A 24367-nucleotide genomic window follows, 5' to 3' on the forward strand; every position below is an offset into this window, starting at 1 on the left:
TTGGCTTATACATCCCAGCATTAGTGCTCAAAAGTAGCAGGTAAATTGGTAACTGGGGGAGCAGGGCTAGCAGGGCTAGCAGGGCTAGCAGAACTAGCGGGGCTAAACAAAAATAACAAACTCTCACAAAAGTTAATTTCAAATGTGTGGAACAGAATCAAGCACCATCAAGAGTAGCTGGCCAAAATAAGGGGCTACTGAATGGTCCCTTATGGTCTTTATAGGGTGGGAATCACATTGGCTTCTAGGATTAGAAGCCTCAAGTACAAGAAGTGGGGATTGAAAAGGGAAATCAGCCTCCCCCCCCACCAACCTTGGCAGGTGTCCTGCCCCTTAAGGAAGTCGTCACTACCTTGGCTCCACCCTTAAGGAAGTCATCACTGCCTCGGCCCCACCTCTACCCCTACCTCACGAATCATTGGTGTTATCGTAGCGGAAGTCCAGCCCTCAAGGACTCTTCTTCCCCTCCCACTTCCCATCCTATATAAGGGGGTGACGAGGGACCCACGAGGTCTTTGGTCCCCTTTCTATTCTGGGGGAACTTTGACCCTGGTCATTCGACTGGTCAGTATTAAAGCACTTTAAAGCATCTGCTGGAACTCATCAGCCTCTTCATTTCTCTGCGCCGGGTAGCTAAATTAGGACTTCCGGACCTTTCACATCCACTTCAAACATGGTGGTCTATTTGCTATTTATACTTTAAATGGGTATGCATTTCTAGACTTCAAATTTTCCAATGAAGATGGGGATCTTGGGACTTCCCTTTTTCCCTAAATAGATGCAGAATGATCTTTCTCATATGGGGGAACTTAAAGATACACAGCAAGGTAGCAACAAAGAGCCAAAGGAACCCACGGAAAAACTGATACAACTGAGTTGGAGGGGGAGTATTGAAAGGGAGAGGAGTTGGGGTTCTTGGAGAAGGGAGGTGTATACATGTATGTGGGAGTGGTGTTGAAATTATGTGCATGAGAAACCAGTCATTATCTGATTGTAAATCAGATACTTAATAGAAGGGAGGGAGGGGTTGAGGGAGGGGGAGGTAGAGAAAGGGGTAGGGAGGGGAAGAAAAGGGAAGGAAGGGAGGGAAGGAGGGAGGGAGGGAGGGAGAGAGGGAGGGAAGGAAGGAGGGAGGGAAAGAGTGAGGGAGGAAGGAAGGAAGGAAGGAAGGAAGGAAGGAAGGAAGGAAGGAAGGAAGGAAGGAAGGAAGGAAGGAAGGAAGGAAGAATTTTTAGACTTTAAATTTCTTAGAGAAGTCAGGGAGCTTGACAATTTCCTTAGTCTCCAAACAGCAAGGGAATATTTATTAGTGCTTGGGAATCAGGGAATGCAGAGTACCTTTACCTTACCAGTAAAAAAGCCAGATGGCACTGCCCTGCTTTCCTCTCTCTGACTTTTTTGTTTGTTTGTTTGTTTTTGGACCACACTCATTTGATGCTCAGGGGTTACTCCTGGCTAAGTGCTCAGAAATTGCCCGTGGCTTGGGGGGACCATATGGGACACGGGGGGTGGGGGGGATCGAGCCGCCGTCCTTCCTTGGCTAGCGCTTGCAAGGCAGACATCTTACCTCTAGCGCCACCTCACCGGCCCCCTCTCTCTGACTTTTAACAATAGAGACAGGTTCTTAATCATGAAGGACACTAATATGAGACTGACTGCAAAGTCTAATCAATTATTCTTGGGTACTTGCCTGAGAAATGCCAGAGAAACTATAGCTGGTGCTATCCTGAGGGGCCTCTGATTCAGAGAGTCCCTTAGTGCCCACTCAGACTACAGAATTCAGGTCCTCTTACAGATTAAAGTATTACACCATATGGATAAGTGGGGTCCAAAAGAAGCAACTTTTGGTGATTAAAGTAAGTCACAGGATATGCATCCTACCTCCTTGTGATTTTCTATAACTAATTAGATTATATTGTATATTGGATGTTGGCAACACAGTATATCTTTTTTAAAAAATAAGGAGATTTAAAAAAATTAAAAAATTAGAGAGAAAAGGTATCTAATAAAATAAGATAATTAACTAAAATACCAGAGAAGGAACCAAACAAGAAATAGCAAGGTAACTTAAAGTCAGCATCAACTGAAAGATGACTCACATGCAATCATCATTGAAAACGGAATCTATGCAGACAATAATCCAGATGATAGGCCAAGCCATAAGACAAAAGGCCCCAGTCAACTGAAAGCATAAAGGCATCTATGCTGCTCTTCATTGCCAGGAACAATCAAGAGCTCATCATAAAATCCACCATATGGGAGTTTGGTTTCTCTTGTCTTAATATGCACACAAATCACCCACTTGTTAAACAGGAGGTTCTGCTGCTGCAAGCTGGGGGGGAGGGGGTTGTGGAGTAGGGGGGTGGAATTAACAACTCTGAAACACTGAGTTTGCAGTTCCCAGGGCACAGAGATACTGAGTATTCAGCCAACTCTCTGAGTGACAGAGAAAGTGGCCTGTTCAGAGCCAGAGATAAGACAGTCCAGAGCTCACCAGAATAGAGAGGACAGTACCTTAGGAATCAGCTTCCCTTGTTGCTCCTTTGCAACTGACCTGGTAGTTCTGGATATGTTGTGCAACTGACCTGGTAGTTCTGGATATGTTGGTATCCTTATCCACAGAGAATGGTGCCCTCAGTGTCCCAAAGGGCACTGGGCATGGAGTCAAACACACACACACACACACACACACACACACACACACACACACACACACACACAGGAGAAGCCCCTTGGGGGAGGAGAATGTGCTAGAAATTACAGCAAGGGTCATCCCCAAGAGAAATATAACTTCAAGAAGCCAAAAGGCAAACATGCAATTAAGCCACTAGGTGCCCCCAGGGACTCCAGTCTTTTGTCTTTGAAGAGCCACCACCCCATAAAGAACAATTTTGTTAATAAAAGGGATTGAGTGGAATGTGACCCTTCAAGGCTTTTACACAAAAAATAGCTTCTGGGGGAAAATGGGCTGGTAATAATAGCTTTGCCTTTCCAGGTGGGACAGGCTACTAAGCTGGCCCATCTCAAATACCCTTGTTCCCCATCCACCCCACCCCCTACAGCCACTTGGCATTTCACAAAGCATTTCAAAATTCTCTGCCCAGTGCTCAGGCTCTTGTGTGCAATTCCTACCCATCTTGGTGAAAGCTGCAGGTCCTGGTACTGGCTCTTGGTCTTGGCTGAAGGGCAGAGCGTTTTCCCCAGGGTGCTTTACTTTCTTTAAGGAGGCTCTTCTAAGTCCTACAGCATCTGGGCTAAGTAAGGACAGGCCTGTCTGTTTTCAGATCCCAAGTTGTCTAAACTCTGCAGATACAACCCCATCCCCCAATTAAAAAGAAAGGAACAACAATGGTTTGTGATAAGTCCTCCCATGGCTGAAAAGTATCATGTTCACCCTCTTCCAGGATCCTAGGGGTAACTGTATAACAAAATGAAGGACAATGAGATAAATGAGTGGAAATAAGATTAAGAATGTCCTGTACTCCAGGAGTCTAGTTCTTAAGCCAGGAGACAAAAATCATTTCACATATCACTCCAAAAGAAGAGCACAAAATTCAGACTGATGGGGTTGAAGATATAGTACAGTAGGTAAGAGGCTTGTCTGAACATCCCTGGGTATAATACAAAAATTGAAAGAAAGAAAAGGAAGGAAGGAAGGAAGGAAGGAAGGAAGGAAGGAAGGAAGGAAGGAAGGAAGGAAGGTAGGAAGGAAGGAAGGAAGGAAGGAGGGAGGGAGGGAGGGAGGGAGGGAGGGAGGGAAGGAGGGAGGGAGGGAGGGAGGGAGGGAGGGAGGGAAGGAAGGAAGGAAGGAAGGAAGGAAGGAAGGAAGGAAGGAAGGAAGGAGGGAGGGAGGGAGGGAGGGAAGGAAGGAAGGAAGGAAGGAAGGAGGGAGGGAGGGAGGGAGGGAGGGAGGGAAGGAGGGAAGGAGGGAAGGAAGGGAGGGAGGAAGGAAGGAAGGAAGGAAGGAAGGAAGGAAGGAAGGAAGGAAGGAAAGAAGGAAGGAAGGAGGGAAGGAAGGAAGGAGGGAAGGAAGGAAGGAAGGAAGGAAGGAAGGAAGGAAGGAAGGAAGGAAGGAAGGAAGGGAGGAAGGAAGGAAGGAAGGAAGGAAGGAAGGAAGGAAGGAAAGAAGGAAGGAAAGAAGGAAGGGAGGAAGGAAGGAAGGAGGGAAGGAGGGAAGGAAGGAAGGAAGGAAGGAAGGAAGGAAGGAAGGGAGGAAGGAAGGAATGAAGGAAGGAAGGAAGGAGGGAAGGAGGGAAGGAAGGGAGGAAGGAAGGAAGGAGGAAGGAAGGAAGGAAGGAAGGAAGGAAGGAAGGAAGGAAGGAAGGAAGGAAGGAAGGAAGGAAGGAAGGAAGGAAAAGAAAAAGGAAGGAGAGAAGAAGGAATTTGACTGGGAGCTTAATGGTGTAAGCTATGATCAGGAATACCCACTCTTCTTGGACTTAGGTCTAAGTGCTCTCCTCAGCTCCATTGAGTTTTCAGGAGAGAGACTTTAATGGCGTTCCTGCAGCAGAAAGGCAAAAAGGTTGAGTTGGGGCAAGGGACAGAGGAAAAGGAAGGGAAAATCTGAGCTCAAATAGGAAAATGCTGGGCAGAGGGAGCACCTTCCCTTCAGGGCTACTTCTGAATCTGTTTACCTGCAATGGACATTGACCAGAATTGAGGAGTATATGTTTGTGGAGGACATAGGAGCACAAGGAGGGAGTGTTTACAAGGAAATATCTTCTTTTCCTCTCAGTAATCTTTATCCTTACTGCTAAGAGTGTAAAGACAGGGACAAACACTAAATCATGCAAGAAATACAATGAGATCATATTTTCACTGAAAAGATGGCAGGGGAAGCAGGCACTATTAATGATTTTACTCACACATGTTATCTCTCTTCAGGGTTAGGCCTATCATGGAGAACTCCCCCATGGGGCTAGATGCTTCCAGGATAAGGATTTCCCCTTCTTAGGGGATCAAAGGTTAATGAGGAGAGCCTTTTTCTAAATAAGGTCACTGAGTCCTTCCCTCACAGAGCATTAACATGTGCAAATCCCCTACTTGAGTAAACATCAACCTAAGATCCTAATGAGAGGCTACAGTTTCCAACTCCCCCCCTGAGACCCCACTAGCTGAAACCCAGCCAAGAGGAGAGCTGGTGATTCAACTTTACCAAAGGCCTCAATCTGAGTCCTGCATGGAAAGCACAGGACCAGTATGAACTATGATAGTGTCCACCCACACTCCAGAAAATCACCCTAGTCTCACCAGGGCCTGAGTAATTTTTTGAATAACTGGGAATGGTAAAAGACTCAAGATAAAGTTCAGATAGACTATATGGGAGAAAGGCAGTTGCCTTGCCAGACTGTCATACGGTCTCCTGAGCCCCATAAGAAGTGATAAATGAGTGCAGGGTCAGGACTTACTCCTGACCCACTACACCAAAAAAAAAAAAAAAAAAAAAAGAATTAAAAAAATGAAAACAAAAAACAAAACAAAAAAACAGGATAAAGGTACAGTTGTAAACTAGAGCCTGCCCAGGGACTTCTACCATTTATCATCTTGGATGTGAAGAAAACCCAGAAACATGCAGACATAGGGCACCCTGAACCCCACCTTCATTTCTGAATTTGTTTTTTTTTTGGGGGGGGGGTCACATCTGGCACTGCCCAGGGATAACTCTTGGCTCTATACTCAGAAATCACTCCTAGGGTGAGGAGCCAGGGGACCATAGAGGCTGTTGGGATCAAACTTCAGATGACCATGTGTAAGACAGGAGTTCTGCCCACTGTACTATCTCTCAAGCTTTGAAAAAGAATTCTAAGGCAAGGGGAAAATGTTTTAGGAAAAGAAAATATCATAAATGGGAAGGTCAGAGAAATAGCTCAGGGCAGAGCATATGCTTGACATGCTGGAGACCCAATTTTGATTCCTGATACTGCATCATCTCCTAAGCACAGCTGGGAGTGACCCCAGCACAGAGATGTAAGTAGTCTCTGCGAACCACTCAATATGGCACCACACCAGGTCCCCAAATCACAAAGGCAAACCTACATATGAAAAATTTATTGTTTTTAAGGGACTATCTCTAGACTAAGGGATCAGAATGGAAATGTGATTGTTTCATTGATCTGAATTCTTCGATTACATCATGAAGATTGTTCAATGCAGCTGCATGACTCACCTGGTTCATAAAATGACCAGAGAGAGACCCTTAGACAATAAATGACATGCTTGCACACCACAGGCTGTAAGAGATAAACCAGAACCCTCCCTCCAATTCCCAGAGCCTAATGACTAGTTTCTTTTTCTGTGGTCTGAGGACATTGTCTCTCTCTTAAAGAACATTCCTGAATAAGAAAAGGAACATAGAAAATATTCTCTCCCCTAACAGAACTCTTTTAGGGGAAAGCAGTGGTGTGTTAATTGACCCCTGTCTGGAAATCTCAAGCCCCTAGGTTAATGCTGTGGGGGTTAATGATCTCCATACAGTATAACAGCTATGGGTAGTGGGGCAGCCAGGAACCCTGACATATCCCTTAGAAGTTCACAGCTCTGTGCTGCTATTACAGTGATACCTGCTTGACACAAGGCCTTTTCCTGATTACCTTTACTCTGTGGCATTTAAAGGTCTTCTAGGCCTCGAGATTTCCTCTTTTCTGTCTGGTCAGGTTTTAGACACAGCCAGTCAGGACTATGTCCTTGACATATGTAGTTTCTACTTCCCATCCTGAATCTAATTCAGATGTATCAACCCTTCATTTCTCCTGTTCCAAAGCAAAACACAGCCAGGTACCAACCTGGAGATAAACTCCATAAGCCCAAAGTCAGCAGAATTTATTCAGACACACTTAAACTGTTTGCTCTACTCAGCCTTAAAAATTTATGAGAACCATCTTTCCAAAGCATTGGTTTTTCCATTGCTTCATTTGGTCAAACCTCTCTAGAAATCAAGTCTCATGCACAGAACAGTCACCAAACCCAAGAAATCCAAAAAGGTTTGAATACAGAAAATGCAAACAGCCACCCCCAGATCACAAAAGTTCAGTTATTCTGGAAGCCATATATCTGCCTGCCCTCCTCCCCATGCACCTCCCCGCTGAAGTACCCATTCTGGCCTTCTGAGCTGGCACCCAAGGAAGCCCTTTAGTCCAGGGGAGAAAGAGGGGGATGGCTGGGGGGCCTGCCAAGCCTCCCAGCACCCCCAGGCTAGGGTTCAGGTGGAATCTTAACGGTCCTCAGGCTTCCCCCCTCCCTCCATACTCCAGGGGGGAGGTGCATAGGGAGGAGGACGGGCAGATATCTGGCTTCCAGTTTCCCCTTTGATTCTGGAGGCCAGCTCTTGATAGGTATGGGGTCTGGGGAGGCCTCATGCTGGAGGCCTTCTCTCTAGCCTGGGGAGTGCTGGGAGGCTTGGCAGTCCCCCAGCCATCCCCCTCATTCTCCCCTGGACTCCAAGCCTTCCCTGGGCGCTGGTCCAGGTGGACTCTATAGGGGTCATCAGGCTTTCCCCCTACCTCTCCCTACACTAATGGGAGTGTGCTTTGGGAGGAAGGTGGGCCGTTGTAGCACTGGTTTTATGTTGGGACAGTCACTGGTAAATATTTTCTCCTTGGTCTCCATTTCAAAAACCACACAGGGTCTAGTGCCCCACGCGTACAATATATGTTGATAGTATTATATGCATATAGTTTATATATGCATAATATCCATCTTGTATTGTGACCTTGATACTGCCCTACAAAGCTCATTTCTAATCTTTTACTGCCTCAGTCCCAACCATTATTTCCCCCCATTTACCCATGTAGGTGCAGCTCATGACATGAAGCTCACTACAAAGAGTGATGAGTGCAGTTAGATAAATAACTACACTGAAAATTATCATAACAATGTGAATAAATGAGGGAAATAGAAAGCCTGCCTCTAGTACAGGTGTGGGTGGGGTGGGGAGGAGGGAGATCTGGGCAATTGGTGGTGAGAATCTTGCACTGGTGAAGGGGGGTGTTCTTTACATGACTGTAATCATACAACTACAATCATATTTGTAATCATTGTGTTTTAAATAAAGATAATTTTTAAAAAAAAGTTCAGTTAATCTGAGGCCAGAAGCCCCAACTGGCTACTAGGTATACACTGAAGATTTTCCTTCAGCTTGAAGCCAAGGTACATCACATATAATACAGGTATCTAGATTCTTGAGGATGACCTGGAAATGTTCAACTAGATATTAGTCATACCTCAAATACTGCTAAAGGTGCCATTTCACCCCATCAGAGAAATATGAACCAGGAGGGAAAGAAAAAGCTATAGTGCCAGTCTGCTTCCTCTAGAATGGGTGAAATCCATAAAGAATTTCAGACATTTGAAAGAAAAACACTTTCACTTTTAATTGAGGGAATATTCAATCCCCTAGAGAGTCTGCTTATTCTGAGTAGCTCTTTTCCAGAAGATAGCAAAGCAAATGAGATGCCCATCTTTGAGTTATTTCTAGTATTCCCTAGCTGTTCTCCAAACCTACTTTGCATTTCTTGGAATCCATCAAATTCAGCTCCCCTTTCCACTACTTTCCTAGTCACAAGCTCCACCAGTCTCTGTTTTTGAAATTTTCTATATTGAGGACAGACACCTCAGCAAAAAAAGGTACTTATGGGGGGGCCGGAGAGATAGCATGGAGGTAAGGCATTTGCCTTGCATGCAGAAGGACGGTGGTTTGAATCTGGGTATCTCATATGGTCCCCTGTGCCTGTCAGGGGCGATTTCTGAGCACAGAGCCAGGAGCGCTACCTGGCATGATGCCCCCCCCCAAAAAAAGGTACTTAGGGGGCCAGAGCGGTGGCACAGTGGTAGAGCGTTTGTCTTGCACGTGGCTGACTTAGGATGGACCATGGTTTGATTCCTGGTGTCCCATATGGTTCCCCAAGCCAGGAGCAATTTCTGAGTGTATAGCCATCAATAACCCCTGAGCGTCACTGGGCCCAAATTCAGAAGAAAAAAAAGGGGGGGTACGTGGCCAAAGTCCATTCCTGGAGAAAAATTTCAAAAGGCAAATAGCAAAGGATGTACATAAGCATTTTTATAAGCAATGTCATCCTGAGAAGCTGCTGCTGTTTCCAAGACTATATGAGGAATCTATCTAAAATACCCTGTTGAGGACAAGGCACCTCTCCAAACCTACTTTTCTTCAGGCTGCCTCTCATTCTTGCTGCAATTCAGGCATAAGGCACAACCACTGGAAATACATGTACAGGCATATTTTTCTTTATAGCAGATGATCTTTGAGAGATGCTGAAGGCATTGCCAATTGCCAATTGCCAATTCTTGGGAAGATAAAAACAAAATGCCCCTAGACACACACCAGTATGTTCTCACATTGTGAGTGCCCTCAAATAAGTGAAAGGAATATTTGAGAAACAAATAAATCCATTGATCAATTTAATCTTGATAACCATCTGCTTTAAAAAGAAAAAATTAGTATGGCATTCATAGTCTTTTTTAAGTTCCTCTGGATTCTTGGTAAGCAGCAGAGGACAGTCAAACAATGAAAAATTAGTGTTTAGTTTGGGGAATGGTTAAAAGAACTTCCCTTTGTCACTATTGTCATTACAACCTGGGGGAATCTCACAAATTTGTTTGAGGTCCTCTCATGCACTCCAGTTTCATTACACCAGATATGACACAATGGGCTGTGTAGTATGTAGAGTGACTACTGCTCACCATGGTGGGGGCTGAAGGGTGGAGGTGGGAAATGGGGCTAGTGCTGGATAGAACCAATAGCTCTGTTGGGTCCAGAGCAATAGCACTACAGGTACTACAGGTCGAGTGCTTGCCTTGAATGTGGCCTGGGTTCAATCCCCAGAATCCTATATAGTCCCTCAAGCACTCCACGAGTGATTACTGAATGCAGAACTAGGAGTAACCCCTGAGCATTGCCTGGGTGTGGTTACAAAACAAAATAAAACAAAATAAGAACTAAAAGCTCCTTCCTGGAAGACTTCGGCTTTACTGCTGAGCCATCCTCAGGATGTAAATTTTCTTTCAAGAGTTACATTTTCAGGCTGGAGACATTATACTGTGGTTCCCAGCACTACCTAGGGTCTCCCAAGAATAGCCAGAGGTTTTGAGATGAGCCCCTGAGCAATATTGGGTTCAACTCCCACAAGAAATAATAAAGAATTTTTTTTTAAAAGTAGAATGATAGTTGGTACTGGTGACTTACAAATATTTTAAATAGTTGCCCTTTTTCTTCTAAGATCTTAAGGATATGATCCTGCCTTGAAAAAAAATTGAAAGATAATAAAGCAGGTAGGACACATGCCTTGCACATGGTTGACCCAGGTTTGATTTCTGGCTCCCTATAAGGTCCCTGAGCATTGCCAGGTATAATTTCTGAGTGCAGAGCCAAGAATATCTAACCCCTAAATATCCCTAGGTGAGGCCAAAAACAAACAAACAAAACAAAACAAAACAGAAAAGCAACATTTAATTAATCTTAACTTGAACTGCTTTCTATTTGCTTCCATTAATTTTTTCTTAAAGTGACACCAGGGACATAGTCCAAGAGTGTGTGGCTTGCATACATGAAACATTAAAATCAGGACTGGAGCAATTGTACACTTGCCTTGCACATGGCCAGCCTGCGTTTGATCACCAGCACAACATATGGTCCCCCAAAACCCACCAGGAGTGATCTTTGAGCATAAATCCAGGAAGAAGTAATTCTAATTACCCAAAACAAAACAAAATAAACACAAAAATCAATACCAGGCACTACTTGGTCCCCTAAACTACTGAGGAGATTCCTGCAATAATGTATCAATAGCTATAGGAGTGAACGAAGTTTAATATCTAACAAGGAATAGTTCCTGAAAGAAGTTGGAGATATGTTAATCAGGGCAATACTGACCACATTAAAATGGGGAACTTCCAGAGCTCTATGCAGTCCAACCGTCCATACAGTAATAACCCAAACCTGCTAGCCACATCTACAAGGATCCCATCATCAGTGCAGGAGGAAGCCTTAGGTCCTACCCATGCCAACTGACCAAAGTCAAGCAGCACCCCCAACCAGTTACAAAAGAAATAAGGGAGCGGGGCCGGGAGGTGGCGCTGGAGGTAAGGTGCCTGCCTTACCTGCGCTAGCCTAGGACGGACCGAGGTTCGATCCCCCGGCGTCCCATATGGTCCCCCAAGAAGCCAGGAGCAACTTCTGAGCGCATAGCCAGGAGTAACCCCTGAGCGTCACAGGGTGTGGCCCAAAAACCAAAAAAAAAAAAAAAAAAAAAAAAAAGAAATAAGGGAGCATTTCTTCTTTACCCTACCATTGTAGTTAGGGTGAAGAAGGGATCACGATGACAATGAAAGTTGGAACTGATCTACCTGAATAAGAACTGAGTGCCGAAAAGAGATAAAGTGATATGCATGTTACCCATTCATTAACAATAGTGAAAACCAGTGTTTAAAAGGGGACAATAGGGCCAAGAGATAGCATGGAGGTAAAGTGTTTGCCTTCCATGCAGGAAGGTGGTTTGAATCCCGGCAATCCACATGGTCCCCTGAACCTGCCTGGAGTGACTTCTGAGCGTAGAGCCAGGAGTAACCCCTGAACTGCCGGATGTGACCCCCCCCCCCAAAAAAAGGGGCAGACTTTGGGGGGGGGGAAGAGAGGGACAGAGAGGGAGAAAGAGAAAGAGGGAGGGAGGAGAGAGTAGAGAAAGAGGGAGGGAGGGAGGGAGGGAGGGAGGGAGGGAGGGAGGGAGGGAGGGAGGGAGGGAGGGAGGAAGGAGGGACAGAGAAGCAAAATGTCTGCCCCAGAGTCAGGCAGAGGGGAAGGTGTGGAAGGGAAACTGGGGGCATTGGTGGTGGGAAATGTGCACTGGGGAAATGTGTATATCACATGACTGAAACTCAATCATGAACAAATTTGTAACCATACTGCTCAAATAAAGTAATTAATTTTAAAAAAAAATAAAAAAGGAAATCCACAAAGAAGAAGAGGAATAAGTGGCAGTTTCTCTGAAACATTATATTCAGATTTCATGCAACTGTCTAATAAGAACAAGAAGAGATTTCTCCACAACCAAATTTATCTCTTCCATTTCTTGGAAGTTCACAAAGACTCAGAATAATCAGATGAGGTCAAAACAGACTCACTGTTCAGAAGGCGTTGTGCTTCTCTCTCCAAGATGGCCTTTTTCTCTGGCCCTAAGATAAAACACCATGCTCTATTCCACCTTAGATATTTTAGTACCAACAATGAGCTATCCATGGAATCAGAGTTTATCAGTCATTCCACCTATACTCAAATGCATCCCCTAGAGAAAAACAAACAACAGTGTCCACTGCAAGAAAATGTAATGTCTAAAAAGCCCATTCAAAGAAGACACACAATATTTTACTGCATCTCCTTGCCAAATGTGTAATTAAAAATATATTTTGGAAAAAAAATAAGATGCAACCATAGGTTAAGATATTTTTATTTTTTATTTTATTTATTTATTTATTTATTTATTTATTTATTTATTTATTTATTTTGGTTTTTTGGGCTACACTCGGTGATGTTTAGGGGTAGTTACTCCTGGCTATCTGCTCAGAAATCGCTCCTGGCTTGGGGGACCATATGGGATGCCAGGGGATTGAACCGTGGTCCGTCCCAGGTTAGCTGTGTTCAAGGCAAATGCCCTACCGTTGCACCACTGCTCCAGCCCCTGAAGATATATTTTTTTGTTTTTTTTTTGGGGGGGTGGGGCTCCACACCCAGTGACGCTCAGGGGTTACTCCTTGCTATGTACTCAGAAATCGCTCCTGGCTTGAGGGACCTTAAGGCAGATGCCTTACCACTTGCGCCATCGCTAATATCACTTAAAAATCATTTAATTGTAAAATGCTTTTGGTGCAAGATAAGAAGATACAGAATACTTGTGAATAAATGTTAAAAATAAGTCTAATTGATGCACATCATTTCTTCAAAAATTTTCCTGAATATTTTCTATTCTGAAATAAAGAATCAACATATTAATTACTGCAAATTTGTTTTGAGAGTCAAATATTGTACTGTAGAAGTTTTATTAATGTTGCAAAGTACGGGCTTAGAAAACAAAATCTCCTGCATGTGAAGATTCTGGGCACTACCATTAGTTTGGGTATCTGAAGGTACATCCATGGCACTACTCAGTGATGTTTACTTTGTCAATGGCCATAGAGCATCATCCTTAGATCCATCTAGTACAACTGAAAAATCTTCTTTTAAGTGCTTGTCAACTACTTTATACAGCTTATGGTCCTGATACTTAGTTACCCATGTGTTCTGTAGTACTAAGAACGAGCAATGAGCATTTCTAGTAGGCAGAAAATGGCAGTCTTTGCTCATCATTTACTATCATTGTATAAAAGGCTCAAGTGGCTTTGAAATGATTTACACAGATTGACAAGGTGCCTGAACTGAGACTTATAGGCTGGAGCAGGCTCTTGGCCTTATGAAGTCAGATGTCACCTACATGCCACCGGTGAACACACCAGTGCCCCGTTGATCCACTGAGTGGTGTGATAAAGTATGAGATGAGTATGCCAACAGAGAAGGTCAGAAACCAGTCCTTGGACTGAAAAAACAATGGTTATGCAGCAAGATACCCTAATCTTAAGGATAATGCCTTTCTGAAATAGCCAGCTTTCCTGAGCTCATCTCCTGTGAAACAGATAGACGCTGCAAATTCAACATCACAGTAAAAGATAGAAATTAATCCTCCAGCCTCCTGATAGGTACATATTTTTCTTGGTAAAAATGCATCTGATTGCTCTCCGTATGAGGTAGAAGACTGTCAAATTACATGTGTTTCACCCTCAGCCTGGTTTGGATTATTTCATGCATGAACCTGATTTAGACTCATTCATCTGGGGTTGGAGATATGGAGCATGGGGTGATTTTACAATTGGCACCTGAACAGCGACCTAGAACCCAGGTGAGTGACTTGACCCTCTGGTGGATTATCACTGTGATGGGCCCTCAAGCTGGACTAAATGTGCTGTGTCTTTCACTGTAACATCAGTGAATATGGCTCCTGTTCTGAATGGCTTCATTCTGGTCCATCTACCTGCTTTCTCACTCTGGACTGTACATGCCAGCCTCTCTAGAGATTCTCATGCGCACATGCCAAAGAGAAGAAGAGTGCCTTCCCATTGGTGACGAGCTCTTGATCTAAAGGCCTTCCCCGGGCTGATAATTTATCATTGACTACTAGCACTAAACTAGAGAGATACCCATCTCCCAAGAATGATGAGTGAGCTACTGTCTCTGCAGACTCAGAGTCTGAAAACGGCTCAACCAGAGATACTCCCACACCCCAGACACTGAGTCCAGTAGACAAGCCAGTGCTGGCAATCCAAGTCCTAGGCACTGTCAAATGCTTCAATGTCTGGAATGGTTATAGGTTTAGCAACAGAAATGACACCAAAGAAGATGTCTTTGTTCACTGGACAGCTATTAAGAGAAACAATTCCAGGAAGTTTCTGTGTAGCATTGGTGATGGGGAGACTGTAGTTGTCCTGAAAGGAGAGCAGGGACCAAAAGCTGCTAATGTATCCAGACCTGGCAGAATGGCAGTGAAAGGTAGCAGATATGCTCCCAATTGATATAGGTTCTGTCACTTCATCCCTCAGTCTCACTAAGTTGCCCCACTACCTTTGATTGCAGAGAGGTTCCATCAGGTAGGACAGAAGAGGCAGTAAAAAGGAGAAAGCTAAGACTTTGGGCAGCATCCCAGATGCCAATGCCTACCATCTTTCTTCTACTGGAGGCACCTTTTGCTAGGACCTGGGACCCTTAACATGCAGTAGCTTATTGAGGAGACCCCATCAGCCTAACACAAAAGGTGAAGATGGAAAAGATGTAGGATCCAAGACCAGCTAAAGACCAGCTGAGGAGAAACTGAGGAGAGAACTTCCTGCACCTAGGTTACCTCCAAAAAATTAAGTTTTGTCTAGGATAATCTCTTGACCCTAGTTGTATTGGTTACTATATTCCTGGTTAAATGTGTATTCTACCTGTATTAGATTTTAGAGCTACTGTTTTGTTCTATGCCCCACTACAAAGCTGTAGTGAAAATTTTGTATCCAACTTTAGTGGTTTAATATTAGTTTGCACAGTTCCAGGGAAATCAGAATGTTGTTAGGATTTAAGAAAAAGAAAAAAATATATATTGTAATAATATACAGACACAATAGAAATGAGGGATGAAAGGTCCGGCCCACGGTATGAAGCTTATCACAAAGAGTGGTGAGTTCAGTTAGAAAAATAACTACACTGACAAGTATCATAAATGTCTGTCTAGAATACAGGCAGGGGGTGGGGGAGGAGGGAAATGGGGGGCATTGGTGGTGGGAATGCAGTGCTGATGGGGGAGGTATTCTTTTTATAGCTGAAACCCAACTACAAACATGTTTGTAATCATGGTACTTGAATAAAGATATTAATTTAAAAAATAAATATATTTATGTTTAAAAAGAGAAAGACATCGAAAAGAAGAGGAGAAAAGGAGGGACTAGGGAGAAGGAGGAGAAGGATGGGAGGCAGAAAGGGGGGAAGAGATGGAGAGTAAGAGGCAGAAGAGAAAGAGAAAGGGAAAGGAGAGGGAGCAAAGAAAGCACCTTTTGAGGTGGTTCCCCAATGTACTTAGTTATACCCCAAGTCTCAGGGAATTTTGGTACAATGAGCAGCTTCATTTAGTAACCCCACAGATACCCCAGTTTCTTTTTTCCTTTTGATTTTGGGGCCACAGCAGATGATTCTCAGGGCTTACTTCTGGTTCTGCACTCAGGAATCATTCCTGGTGACCTCAGGGGACCTATGGAGTGCTATGGATCAAATCTGATTGACCACATGCTAAGTAAATACCCTACTCACTGTACTATCTCCTTGGCCCCAACAGTCTCCCCTAGTTCCTGTCACTGATGTCCTATCTTGTTGCAAAGACTCAGAAAAAATATCTGCACATCATAAGAAATGAACAGTCATTACCAACTATCTCAAGAGAACTGGGACATCAACAGAGCCCCATACACTTCTGTTTCCACAGGAGGTAGATCCTAGGGTTCCCCCACTTGCAACTTCTTCCATTCACATGCTGCAGGGAAGGGTACAGACCTGGCCTGAAACCAACCAGGATTCAAGTAGACCTACATCCAGCCACTGCAACCACTGGGCCGCATACCTCCCTGCAATCTACACAATAAAGGATGTAGGATTTTGGAATGGGGGGTACCAAGAGCTCTAGAAGTTGTACCAAGACATCTGCTGACCAGCCACAGTCCGACTTTACATGGACACCACAGATGAGATTAAATTATGGGACTGAAAATGAGACTATTTTCCTGAATTGCCTGTGAGGGTGAAGTGAATCATAAAGGCGTTCAAAGCAAAACTCCTTCCATAATTGTGCTCTGGAGCCTACAGAAGAAACCCAGTCCTTGATTTGAACCCAGAAAAACTCCTGATCTACTCAGTCAATGAATAATACACTTGTGTTATTTGCAGTCATTAAGCATGTAATCAGCAAGAGAAAAGTAATGTAGAGGCTGAGGAAGGATCTTAAAGGACTGGAGCTTGCATACACAGGGCTTGCATACTCAAGGTTCCATATTCAATCCTTGACACTTCATGGCCCACGAAGCATCACTAATAGCCCCTGTGAAATACCTAAAAGCAGGGTCTGAGCATACAACTTCCCCCTCCCTGCTGCCAGAATAAGCACTGCTGAAGTCTCCCTGGAGGGTGCCTCTAAACCCTATAAGGGACAACTTTTTGCCAGAAAGAAAGGTAAGAAAGCCTGTTCCCTCACCTGGAAGTGTGTATGTGTCCCTCCTTCTTAGAGTTCAGCACTGGTCTTCTTGAAGTCTCCAGAAGAATCCTGGCCCTAAACCAAGGATCTTGGATGATAATTCATTCGCAAAATAAAATGCCTCATGCCCAATAAAGCTACTGTAATACAGCCTCTGCCTCTGCTCCATAGATCATTTTGCCGGCAGACCATGAATATGTCCTTTTCTAGTTTCATCAAGAAATAAAACTTCCCCCAGCTTCCTTAGGAACCAGCTAAACCCAGTGTCCAGACCTCATCCACTCATCAGGGAACTCGCCCCTCAGTGACTGCCCCACCCCTGAGCTTGGCCCAGTGGTGAGGTCACCAAGGCCACCCTCCAGATTTCTGAGTCACCATTGCCAAATGCATCCCAGAGCAGAGCAGCCAAATCCATAGCCGGCTCTGGAGATCCAGCTCTGCATAGGCTCCCAGTCTCATCCATTTATCTGATGTTCCCAAGCAAGAGTCAGGTCTTCTTGAGCATCACCCATGGGTGCAGTAGTGATGCCAAAGGAGCTGTGCAGATTGCTCTGCCTCAAAAGGAAAAAGGTTTTGTCCTTGAACAAGCATCTGTGGAGACAGTTCCAGTCCTGACGTCTAAGCTGCCCCTGCCAAGCACCATAGTTTCCATTAGCATGGGCTGTCTCAAGGGAAAGATCATTGGGACTCTTGTTTTCTTGTCCCATCAGCAGCTGGAGAAGGTCTCACCCTAGCAAGCACAGTGCCAAGGGAAGGGACTTCCCCAAGAAAGACCAAGGTCAACAAATCACAGCTGGAATTGTGTCTATTCCCAACAGTTGGGCTATGTGGTTGGATGTGGTAGGCATCTTGCTGAGTGATCAGCCTGAGGGGAGGAACAGATATAGAATGACCTCTCTCAGGGCAGGAGACGTAGCACATCTGGGAAGGCACTTGACTTATATATGGTCAATTCAGGTTCTATCTCTGGTACTGTATAGAATACCCCAAGTCTTTCCAAGAGTAACCTCTGATTATGGAACAAGGAGTAATCCCTGAACAAAAATCCAATAGATAGCCCTAAGCACAGTAAGGTGCTCCAAGAAAAGAGAAAGGAGAAAGGAAAGAAAGAAAGAAAGAAAAGAAAAGAAAGAAAGAAAGAAAGAAAGAAAGAAAGAAAGAAAGAAAGAGAGAGAGAGAGAGAAGAAAGATGGGAGGAAGCTAGGAAGGAAGAAGAAAGAAAGAAAGAAGAAAGAGAGAAAGAATGAAGAAAGAGAGAAAGAAAGAAAAAGAAAGAAAGAAAGAAGGAAGGAAGGAAGGAAGGAAGGAAGGAAGGAAAGAAGGAGAGAGAGAAAGAAAGAAAGAAAGAAAGAAAGAAAGAAAGAAAGAAAGAAAGAAAGAAAGAAAGAAAGAAAGAAAGAAAAAAAAGAAAGAAAGAAAGAAAAAGAAAGAGAAAAAGAAAGAAAGAAAGAAGAAAGAAAGAAAGGAAGGAAGGAAGGAAGGAAGGAAGGAAGAAAGAAAGAAAGAAAGAAAGAAAGAAAGGGAAGGAAGGAAGGAAGGAAGGAGAAAGAAGAGAGAAAGAAAGAACAAGAAAGAAATAACAAGAAAGAAAGAGAGAAAGAAAGAAAGATAAGAAAGAAAGAAAGATAGAGAAGAAAAAAAAGAAAGAAGAAAGAAAGAAGAAAGAAAGAAAGAAAGAAAGAAGAAAGAAAGAAGAAAAGAAAGAAAGAAAAGAAAGAAAGAAGAAAGAAAGAAAGAAAGAAGGAAGAAGGAAGGAAGGAAGGAGGAAGGAAGGAAGGAAGGAAGGAAAGAAGGAGGAGAAGAAAGAAGAAGAAAGAAAGAAAGAAAGAAAGAAAGAAAGAAAGAAAGAAAGAAAGAAAGAAAGAAAGAAAGAAAGAAAGAAAGAAAGAAAGAAAGAAAGAAAGAAAGAAAGAAAGAAAATGTTTTCTTTGATATGTGGGATCTAAAGAAGTAAGAAAAGGTTAAAGCAACCTGAAAACAAGTCTAAAGAACTAAGCTGACCAAACAGGACAGAAGTTAGGAATCCTGAGATAATGGTGGAGGGAAGTGGATAGAGGGTGTGGTGTTGGAACAATGTAAGCATGAAACTGCAATGTTAGGGCCTAAGAGATGGCTAGGGGGGCTTGCCAAGTACATGGCTGACCCAGGTTCAGTACTCCAGGCCTACCAGGAGTAATTTCTAAGTGCAGAGCCAGGAGTATCCCCTGAGTCCCCTGGGTATGACTCAAAAACCAAAAACAAATAAAAGAAAACAGAAATTGAAACATTAACAGCATGTCATCACAGTGCCCCAAATTAAAACATTTTAAGCCTGAGTATCCCAGAGATCTCTGCAGGGACCACAGTTGCTTTAGAAACAAAGAATATGTGCAGACTGAACCTTTGCCCTGGACACAGGAGGGCCCTTCTACAGACCAAGTTCAGAGAGGTGGTGGGTGAGCCATCCTGAAGACACAGGGAGTTTCATCCATCTTTCACCTCCTTGTCATTGCCCAGGTCTGTCACTAAAGGGTTTGTTACAGAAACCTGAGTAACAGACAGCAGGGACCATGGTCCTGTCATGGAGAAGTAAGTGAGAGACACAGGCCTGGGGTGTGAGTATGGAAGACCCAGCCCAGCAGACCCAACATTGACTGAATCGAATACCCAGTGCTCTCATTCCCAAGGATGGACAGAGGTCACTGTAGGCAGCAGGGAACAGCACTTCCCTCTGTGAGCAGGAGACAGGAGCAAAGCTGGCTGTACTACCCATCATCTGCTGTGCCCTAAGCACAAGGGCTTGACAGAGAAAGTATGAGGCTGGGAAAGGAATTCCAAAGGGCTGCAGGGCTCATCTTGGGCTCCAGGACCAGTTTTTGGAAATTGAATTCAAGAACAAGAATGGATGCTCCCAGGGACCAACAACAACAACAACAGCAATAAAAAGCTCTAGCCTAGGTTTTGGTTTACGATTTGTTCAACAAACAAGATCTCCAATTCCAGAGGTCTGATTGAGACAACCGCAACTGAACGGGTCTTCCAGAAACATAACGAAAGACCTTATCCCAGGCTCCATCCTAGGAGCAACATAATGACCAAACCACCAACTACAGAAGATGGATTAAAATGACACTGAAGAAGCATAACTGCTAGAACCACAAAGAAAGACTTCATCATAAGCTCCGTTACTTGAGCTGCACAGTCACTAAGATCTCTGATGTTACCATCCAAGACAAAGCAGAAGTCTTCCACACACCACGAAAGCAATAAGGGGGAGAGTAAATGATCATGCAAGGAGTCTAGAGTTAATCCCATGACAGTATACTTCAGGGGTGGAGAAACCCTGTATCTCCTAGGCCAAGGGAATTCCCTCTACAAAATCCCCAATAGTTACTGTGCCTATGCAGGGGGGAAAAGAAAAGGGGAAAAAAAGCACAAAACAATCATTTTTCCACATATTTATTTATCAATTGATCGATTTTTTTGACGTCTTTATTTTGTTGTAGAGATTGAAGTTGATGTCTCCAAGATTATTTTATTTTATTTTATCTTATCTTTCTCTTTCTTTTTGCACTCCAGCATGATTTGATTTCAGAACCGAGACTATTGAGTGGTGCTTTTCTTTATTGCTTTTGTGCTCACTGGATATTTAATTTGATATTTCTTTCTGTATTGTTGTGGTGTTTTTCATATACTCTCTCAAACTGAGGTTGAAAGCCTCTAGAAGGACTCCGCCCATTTTCAACGTATTTGAGTTCTTTTTTTTTTTTCTTATTTTGTACACTAATCTATTGCTTTTCTTTCCTTCAAACAAAACCACATAACTTGATTTATCTAGCTCCGCCTCTTAAATAGTGGGGGAAACAAGGGAGGGTAACAGGACCAAACAGATATATGATCACTAATAGTAAGCTAGACAAAGAGGGCACCACCTACTCTAGCAGCCCGGGGGGGGGGGGTGATGGTGGGGGATATGGGTTGCAGAAAGGGAACTGGGATGGGGGGAGGACATATTTGGTGATGGTATTCCCCTGATTCAATGTTAATATGTACCTAAAATACTACTGTGAAAGATATGTAAGCCATTATGATAAAAAAAATTGTGTTTTAATCAGAAATGCTCTTTGACTTACATGTATTATTATATTATATTAATTATACTATATGTTATGTTATGTTACTATATTATGTTATGCTAGTTCACCTCAATATGTTAATCAATTCTGTCTCTTGAATAAATTCTTAGAATAAAAAAAAAAGGAAAAAAAAAGGGTCCGGGAAGGTGGCGCTAGAGGTAAGGTGTTTGCCTTGCAAGCATTAGTGTAGGACGGACCGAAGTTCGATCCCCCAGCATCCCATATGGTCCCCCCAAGCCAGGAGTGACTTCTGAGCCCAGAGCCAGGAGTAACCCCTGAGCATCAAATGGGTGTGGCCCAAAAACCAAAAAAAAAAAAAAAAAAAAAAAAAGAATGGATGTTCAGGAACCCCTGTGGGCTGGAGACTTCATTCCAAGCCTTGTGAGTCCCAAGGCCTGGCATTGGCACTGCTTTTAGGAGAAAACTTTTGCATGTTTCACTTTCAAAAATGATAGAATTGTTCAGGATTCATAACATTCTGTGCTCAAAACAAATCATATCGGATTGAAATAGGTCTTTTGGCCTTGCCACATAAAAATGGCCATAATAATCTATAAAAGACTAATAAAAAGAGGATTGTTGCAATATTAACACCACTTCCAAATGAGTGGGAGTGGGAAGGAGAGCCTTGTTAGCAAGGAGAAATAAAGTATTACAGATCATTTTGTGGGAAAAAATATGTAACAGAAAGCATAGATAACTCATACATAGTTTTTCAGTAAATCACTCGAGATTTAAATGAGCACTGAACAAGGGTATATAATCTATTTTTTTTTATTGTGACCACTGTGAATTACAAATCTTCCACAAATATATTTAAGGTACAAAGTGACAGTGAATTAGGGCCATTTCCACCAGCAGTGTTGTTCTCCCTCACCTCTGTTCCCAGCATGTATCCTCTCATACCTCCGCCCTTTGCTTCCTGGACTGCTAGAATAGCCAGTCCTTTTTGTATATAAGAATCTATTAATTCTTAAACAGCACAACTGAATAAGATACTATCTGGTGACAGAATAAGACAGGTTTGAAGAGGGCAATGTTGGGGAAGGTGTCTGGTTGAGTAATGTCACTGATTTGCCACCATGAGGAGCCTCTTCCTACAGGTCAGCAAAGGACATTGGCCTAAGGCCCTGTGAGCAAAAACGGGTGGGAATGTATGACAAGGCAGAGAGAGCAGTGAAACTCCCATAATGAACTCTAGTGTTTCCAAACAGAACGTTGAGGAAGTCAACTCTGAAGGTCCCATTGCCACATGAGTGTTGGGTATGGGGACAGAAGCCATGTGCAGGGCCCAGTGGTCCAGTGAGAGGGCCTGACTACAGGAGATAGTCCTGGACTCTCTGCTTGTCACCATCTGCCTTTTCCAGGTTTCATAGGTCAAATTGGTGCAGGATAAGAAAATGAAAAGAAACTCACAGTTTCCAACAGGCCAGTCTATGAGGCTGAACAGCTGTGCATCAAGGACTGAGAACCCCCCCAGATGTTACCCTGCAGCAACACTGTTGAGAGATAAAAATGGCAGAAGTCAGCACAGGATAAAATTGGTACAGATCAGGGCAGGAGAGACATTGAACAGGTCAGCACAGGAGAAATGGTACGAGTCAGAGCAGGAGAGATAAATAGATAGCATCAGAGCAGGAGAGAAGGATGGCATGGGTTATTAGAAAGAACTGGCACAGAGCAGCAGAGGACAGAGATAGCACAGGTTGGCACAAGAGAGAGATAACATCAGTCAACATATGAGAGATAGCACAGGTAGCAGAGGACAGAGATGGCATGCATCAAAGCAGGAAGGAGACAGCACACAACACCACCACATGGGCCTTTCCCAACTGACAAAGCTTCCAACTTCTCAGATAGCACTTCTGGGGTTTGCATTGCAAGAGGGTGGAATAGGAAATCTCATAAGCTAACAGTGTCAGCAGCACCCCCCCACCTTCCACCTGGAGCACCAGCCCACCCACTCAGCTCCAGACAACCCCAAGGTAGGGAGGATGTTTATTGAAAAGAGCCCTGCATAGCATCTGGCCCAGTGCCCGTTTCTGCAGAAGTGATGTCCCTAGACTTCAGAAGGGGACACTCCTGGCCCCATGTAAGCAATGAGTCACAGCAAGACAAGTAACAAAGAGGCTAAATGCACTTACTAAGACTAAGATTTGCCTGTAAATTGCTTTCCAAATAAAACTTTTCTATACCAATGTTATTTTTGTCATGCTAAAGCAGACTGCAGTTCCTGATCTTAAACGCCCCCCCTAGTTCTCTCTCCTTTAACCTCAAAAACTCTCAACAGCCAAAGAAGATTCTGGTGTTCTTCAAAGAGAGAACTAGGGGGCGGAGAGGGGAGACACTGTTCACAATTGAGCTGGAAAAAAAAAAAATAGAAATCTAAAAACTGTGGAGAGAAACATAAAAAGAGGAAAAAAGAATCTGAACTGGGAGTCAGAAATAAGGCTTAAGGCACTTGTCTTGCATGCAGCTGACCCCTGTATCATTGCCTGGCACTGCACAGATTCCCCAGGGGCCCACCTAGATTCATTCCTGACCAGAGTCAAAAATGGCCCCTGGGGGCTGGAGCAGGCCAGAGCGGTGGCCTAGCCATAAGGCGCCTGCCTTGCAAGCGCTAGCGTAGGACGGACCACAGTTTGATCCCTGGCATCCCGTATGGTCCCCCCAAGCCAGGAACGATTTCTGAGCACATAGCCAGATGTAATCCCTGAGCGTCAATGGGTGTGGCCAAAAAAAAAAAAAAAGAAAGAAAGAAAGAATTGCCCCTGAACACCACCAGGTGTGGCCCAAAATTAAAAACCTAACCTGAACTGAAAATGTAAAGTTACATCACTGAGGAAAATGAAGGCTCTGTCCACAGCATGAGTAACCACATCACAAGGCAAGAAACCCCCTGCAGAAATGAACAGGAACCATGCTAGATAATGGCTTTCTTTGGTAAAATAGAATGGATCATCCAAATACGGATTCTCCTGGAAATGAATATTCTGATGATGGTTGTTTCAGTGAATTTCCATCTAATTAAAACACAATCATCTAAATCATGATTGCATCCCTGAGGGCTCTCATTCCAGATAAACCTGGCAAATGATTTTTTGTTTTGTTTTGTTTCTTTTAAACCATATCTAGCAATGCTCAGGGACTCTGAACCCTACACAGGAATTACTCCTGGCATTGCTTGGGGTATCATATGAACTGCTGGGGATCGAACTTGAGTCGACAGTGTGCAAGGTAAGCACCCTACTGGCTGTACTATTGTTCCAGTCCCAAATAATGCATTTAGAGGAGCTCTAGCTACCTGTGCAAAATTCACTCCACTTTTCAGTACAAGGGGGACAGGATCAGTTTAACACTCAGTGTCCTCAGCCCAAGGATCCCAGCCCACTGTGCACTTAGCACTGCTGGAGCAAAGCACCAAGTTCTTCCTATTTGGCC

The 24367-nt window shown here is 43.8% G+C and overlaps 1 protein-coding gene across 2 annotated transcripts in view; it reads right to left on the bottom strand.

Moving 5' to 3' along the window:
• The window catches only part of TLN2 (talin 2), a 346512-nt gene extending 324109 nt beyond the window's left edge, over window positions 1-22403 (bottom strand). For both annotated transcript variants that reach the window (XM_049772980.1, XM_049772979.1), the window contains exon 1: window positions 22343-22403. The gene's annotated coding sequence lies outside the window, so the exon portion shown is untranslated. The remainder of the gene's footprint in view (window positions 1-22342) is intronic.
• Between the last annotated feature and the right edge of the window lie 1964 nt (window positions 22404-24367).

The sequence above is a fragment of the Suncus etruscus genome, chromosome 5, assembly GCF_024139225.1.
Source record: "Suncus etruscus isolate mSunEtr1 chromosome 5, mSunEtr1.pri.cur, whole genome shotgun sequence".
Lineage (NCBI taxonomy): Eukaryota > Metazoa > Chordata > Mammalia > Eulipotyphla > Soricidae > Suncus > Suncus etruscus.